Raw genomic sequence first — 6,000 nt, 5'->3', positions numbered from 1 at the left:
TGTGCCAGTATTACTGATTATTGATTATTGTGATCGCTGATTATTAATTATCACTGCCCTGGAGTATATCTTTTTTTAAGGACTTTATTTATTAATTTGTAAGTCAGAGTTTCAGAGAGAGAAAAAGAGGCAGAGAGAGAGAGGGGTCTTCCATCTGCTGGTTCACTCCCCAGATGGCCACAACAGCCAGAGCTGTGCCGATCTGAAGCCAAGATTCAGGAGCTGCCTCTGGGTCTCCCACACAGTTGCAGGGGCCCAAGGACTTGGGCCATCTTCCACTGCTTTCCTAGGCTGTAGCAGAGAGCTGGATTGGAAGTGGAACAGCCAGGACTCAAACCGGCACCCATATGGGATGCCAGCACTGCAGGCAGCAGCTTTACCCACTACGCCACAGCACCGGCCCCCTGTAGTATGTCTTGAAATCTGATATTGTGATGCCTCCACTTTTGTTTTTGTTGCTTAGGATTGCTTTAGGTATTTGGAGTCTCTTGTGCTTCCATATGAATTTTAGCATCATTTTTATAGATCTGAGAAGAATGTCATTGGTATTTTGATTGGAATCACATTGAATCTGTAAATTGCTTTCAGTAATATGGACATTTTGATATTAATTATTCCAATCCATGAACATGGAACTGGTTTTCCTTTATTTTGTGTCTTGTTCTATTTCTTTCTTTAATGTTTTATAATTTTCATGGTAGAGATATTTTATCTCTTTGGTTAAATTTATTTGAAAATATTTAAATTTTTGTAGCTATTGTGAATGGACTGATCTTACATGTTCTTTATCATCCATGTGTATACAATATATACATAGACAAAGGATACTGATTTCTGTTGTTGATTCTATATCTTGCAACTTTACCAAACTCTCTTATGAGCTCCAACAGTCTCTTAGTATAGTCTTTCAGATCCCCTATATGTAGAATCATGTCATTGCAAACAGGAACAATTTGACTTCCTCCTTTCCCATTTGTATCCCTTTGATTTCTTTTTCTTTTTTAATTGCTCTGGCTAAAACTTCCAGAACTATATTGAAATCTCAGTGGTGAAAGTAGGCACCCTTGCCTGGTTCCCAATTTTAGTGGAAATACTTCCTACTTTCTCCTATTCTATATAATGCTGGCTGTGGGTCTATCATATATTGCCTTGAATGTGTTGAGCAATGTTTCTCTATACCCAATTTGCTTAAGGTTTTCATCATGAAATGATGTTGTATTTTATCAAATGCTCTCTCTGCATCTATTGAAATAATCATATGGTTTTTATTCTTTAATTTGTTAATGTGATGTTTCACATTTATTGATTTGCATGTGTTGAACCATCCCTGTGTACCAGGGATAAATCCCACTTGTTCCAGGTGAATGATCTTACTGATGTGTTGTTGGATTCAATTAGCTTATATTTTGTTGATGATTTTTGCATCTATGTTCATTTATTTTTATTTATGTATATTAGGAAGGCAGAGAGAGAGAGAATGAGAGAGAGAGAGATTGATTTCCATCTGCTGGTTTACTCTCAACTGCTCTCAACAGCTGGAACTGGGCCAGACCAAAGCCAGGAGCTGGAAAGTCCATTTGAGTCTTACAAGTAGGTGACAGGGACCCAACTTCTTGAGTCATCACCTGATACTTGTCAGGTTGCACATTAACAAGAAACTGGAATGGAGAACAGAGTTTGGACTCAAACCCAGGCACTCTGAATTGGCCTGTGGATGTTCCAAGAGACAGTTTAACCACTGCACAAATGCTTGCCCCAGGTTCTTTCTTCTACATGCGGGTATCCAATTTTCCAGCACCATCTATTAAAAACTCTCCTTTCTCCAGTGAGTATTTTTACCACCTTTATAAAAAATCAGTTTGGCTGTAGATTCAAGGGTTTACTTATAGGTTCTCAATTCTTCTCCATTAGTCATTATGCCTGTTTTTAATGCTAATATCATGCTATTTCAGTGACTATTTCTTTGTAGTATATTTTTATAAAAAATTATTTTTTGAGAGGTACATTTATAGACATAGAGTGGAAGAGACAGAGAGACAGATCTTCTATCTAGTGGTTCATTCCCCAAATGACCACAATGGCAGAAGCTGGGCCAATCCAAAGCCCGTAGCCAGGAGTTCCTTCCAGATCTCCTAAGGGGTATAGGGACCCAAGAACTTGGGCCATCTTCTACTGTCTTCCTAGGTCATAACAGAGACTGAGTCAGAAGAGGAGCAGCCTGAACGTGAATCAGCTCCCATATGTGATGCCGGTGCCTCAGGCAGAAAGTTAACCTGTGCCACAGCCCCATCTCTTTGTAGTATATTTTAAAGTCAGGTGGTGTAATGCATCCAGCTTTGTTCTTTTTCCTCATGAGTGCTTTGGCTATTTGAGGTCTTTTATGGTTCCATAAAATTTTCAGGATTTTTTTCTAGTCTTTCAATAAATACCATTGATATTTTTATGGATATTGCATTGAATCTGTAGATCACTTTGAGTGATCTACACCATTTAATAGTATTAATTCTTTGAAATCATGAGCAAGAGTTGCCTTTCTGTTCCTTTATTTCTTCTTCAATTTTTTTCATCAATGTTTTATAATTTTTATTGTAGAGATTGGTCACCTCAACATGGCCAGAGCTGGGAACTGGGAACATAATCCAAGTCTCCTCTATGAGTGGCAGGGGCCTAATTACTTGAGTCACTGCTGCCTGCCAGGGTCCGCATTAGCAGGAAGCCGGAGCAGGAGATCAAACCCAGACACTGTGATGTGGTAAGTGAACATCTTAACCACTAGGGCTCACACTTGTTGCTATCATCTCTTTTAGGACAGGTCTGGTGGTGATGAATTATTTCAGCTTTTGTTTGACTAGTAATATCATTTATCCTTCCTTCATATCTAAAGGATAGTTTTTCTGGGAGCAGTAATCTTGCTTGCCTTTTGTTTTTCTTCAGTATTATGAAAATCTGACCCTCTCTTCTGGCCTGTAAGGTTTCTACAGAGAAGTCTGTAGTCAAGTGAATTGGGACACTCTTTTATGTTATTTGTTTCTTTTCTCTTGAGGCTTTGAATATCTTCTTTATCTGTAGCCCTGGACAGCTTGATTATAATACATCTTGGGGCAGACATGGTTGAATTGAGTCTGACTGGTGATCTTTAATCTTCCTGTACCTGAATAGGTGTATCTTTCTCTGTATTTGGGAAGTTTTATTACTACCTCTTTGAATAAGCATTCTACCCTTTTGACATTCCCTCTTAAACCCTAATAACTTGGATATTTACTCTTTTAATGCTGTGTCAGAATTCTCATAAGGTTTTTTCATTCCTACAGATTCTTTTTTTCTTTTTCCTCTTATGACTGTCTATTTTCAAATAACCTGTCTTAAAATTTCATTAATTATTTCTTCTGCTTGATCTATTCTGCTACTGATGACTTTTATCATGCTTTCACTTTTACTTATTATACTTTTAAGATCAAGGATTTCTGTTTGATTTTTAAAAATTACTTCAGTCTCTCTGTTAAATCTCCCTGTTTGAATGTTGAAGTATTACTGCTTTCTCTTGAAACACGTTTAGTTTTCTTAAAACAGCTACTTTGAAGTCTCCATCCGAAAGTTTGTAGATATCAGCGGCTATATGATTGGTTTCTGGCACCTTATTGTGTTTGTTAAGTGAGATCATGGTTCCCTGAGTGTTATTATTATTATTGTTACTCATTTTTAATTTATTTGAAAGTGAGATAGAGATAGAGAGAGAGAGAGAGAGAGAGAGAGAGAGAGAGAATCTTGCATCCACTGGTCTACTCTCCAAATGCCTGAGATAGCCAGTGCTGTGCCAGACCAAAGCCAGGAGCCTGAAACCCAATTCAGCTATCCCACATAGGTGGTAGGTACCTGAGCACTTGGGCCATCATCTGCTGCCTCCCCAGGTATGGATTAGCAGGGAGATGGGTCAGAAGTATAGTAGCCAGGACTAGAACTCAGGCATTCCGATAGAGGATGTAGGTGTCCCAAGTGGTGACATTAGCCACTGTCCTAACTCCTACCCCCACCCCGTGCACACATGTAAGCTCTTGTTGATGTCATTTGTGCATTAAAAGATTAGGAATTTATTACAGACCTTGTAATCTGCCTTTGTTTGTTCCTGCCCCGAGGAATTCAAGTGGTCTGCTTCTCTTCTCTGAGACGGTGAAGACTTCTGCTATTTCAGCATTAGAGGACACCCTAAGTCCAGGTTCGTCCTGTCTCTTGTTGGTGTATTGTCAATGTTTCAGCACTAGAGGGTGCCCCAAACCCTAATGATGTATTGTTGAGAATGAACAGGGGGATAAAAAGGATAGGCCTGTAAGCCCCTCCCTAGCTGAGGTAGGCCCAGATGTCTCATCCATGATCACCAGCCTGTGGTCAAGCACCACAGAATTATGCCTGACTCTGGGTATCACAGGCACCAGGCCTAAGCTCCTACAAGATGACTTGCTGTCTACCCCTCTAGTTTCCCCAAGTGGGCAGTTACTTTCTCTGTGTTGTGCTGCCTGAGACTGGAGGAGGAATGGGATGGGCAGACCCATGGTCCCCAACATCACAGTGCTATAATCATAACTGGAGCCAAGATCAGAGCAGCACAATAGTAGGACCAATGGCCATGCTCCTATGAGTTCTCTGCTTCTGAGCTGGACTTATAACTCAAGAACCCTACAACCAGCCGATGGTCTGAGCAACTTGGACCACAGGTCTCTACCTGGCCCTGGGTTAAGTCCAGGGGCTGCACCCACAGATACTTGCCTGGGGACAGGAACCATTTGAATTTGCCCAGTATTGGGTTTTTACCAGCTTCACACTGAGTGTTAAGACACTGTCCTGTGCTCATTTTCCTGTCCTATTCCTGAGTGACTGGATTTTACTCCTTGCTCTCTTCCCAGTGCTGGGGGAGAGGTGGTGAAGGCAGTCTCTCGGCTACCCAGGCTGGCACTAAGCTAGATCATACCTGAGTCTCACAGCTGCAAGGCCCTATGCAATCTGGGGAGTGGACACCAGGCCCATGCACAGCTGACAGTGATGTAGGTTGAAACATGAGTCCATCCTACCAGGGTTCAGGTCTTGGCCTGATGCTGGGGTGGGTTTAGAGGTGCCATCTTTGAGCCTGGAGCTCATCTTGGTGTGGGGTCTTCACTGCTGGACCTCATCTCAGCAGGCTCAGCACTGAGTTGCAAGGCAAAGTCCTGTGCTCACTCTCCTGCTGTGTTCCTTAGAGTTGGAGCCTTGCTCTGCTGTCTGCCAGAGGTTGTGCGTTGAGGGTGATAGGGGGGCAGTTCCCTGGACACCTGGATAAGGAGGTTCAGAGGATCAGTAGGCAGGTACTGGTCTGGATCAGGAATCTTGGGTTTTATTCTAGTAAGCTTGATAAGAGGTTTAAAGTCCAAGGTCTAAACTTAGTTCTCTCTTGAAGGTCTCTCCATGCTGTGCAGCTTGGGGTCAGAGGAAGGTTGGGACCACCACCAACTCTTTCCTTTCTGCCTTCTTCAATACGTCTTTTCTTATTATTGTAATAAAACAAGGCACTGTGATCTCCTCCTCAGCTCTGGCAAATGTGGTTTGGTGTATGAATAGCTGTACAAATCGGTGTCTCGGGGGTGACTGTTACTGGATCATTTTAGCCACCATCTTGCTCTACCTCTAAATCTTATTTTCTGAAAGTAAAATCTGCATAATATTCTGAGAATATTATTTTCATATATAATGTTATTTATTAGTTTTACTAAAGGTTTTTACTTCTACTGCTAAAATCTCATTTGAAGCTTGTCACCAGACCATCCCGTTTCCTATCCTCTAGATTCCCCTTACCAGGCATCCCTATTTTCTTTTTAAATGCATCCATCTAGCAGGCAATGTAACTGGAGTGAAAGTCCCATAAGAACACGGGCCTTTGTTTTACTTCCTGGTAATAAATTCTTTTTTAAGATTTATTTATTTATTTTGAAAGAGTTAGAGAGAGAAAGACTAAGACAGCAAGAGAGTGATCTT

This window comes from Oryctolagus cuniculus, chromosome 1 (assembly GCF_051225735.1).
Source record: "Oryctolagus cuniculus isolate XC-2025 breed Fujian yellow rabbit chromosome 1, ASM5122573v1, whole genome shotgun sequence".
Taxonomy (NCBI): Eukaryota; Metazoa; Chordata; class Mammalia; order Lagomorpha; family Leporidae; genus Oryctolagus; species Oryctolagus cuniculus.
The sequence above is the reverse complement of the archived record's forward strand: the minus strand, read 5'-3'. Positions refer to the sequence as shown.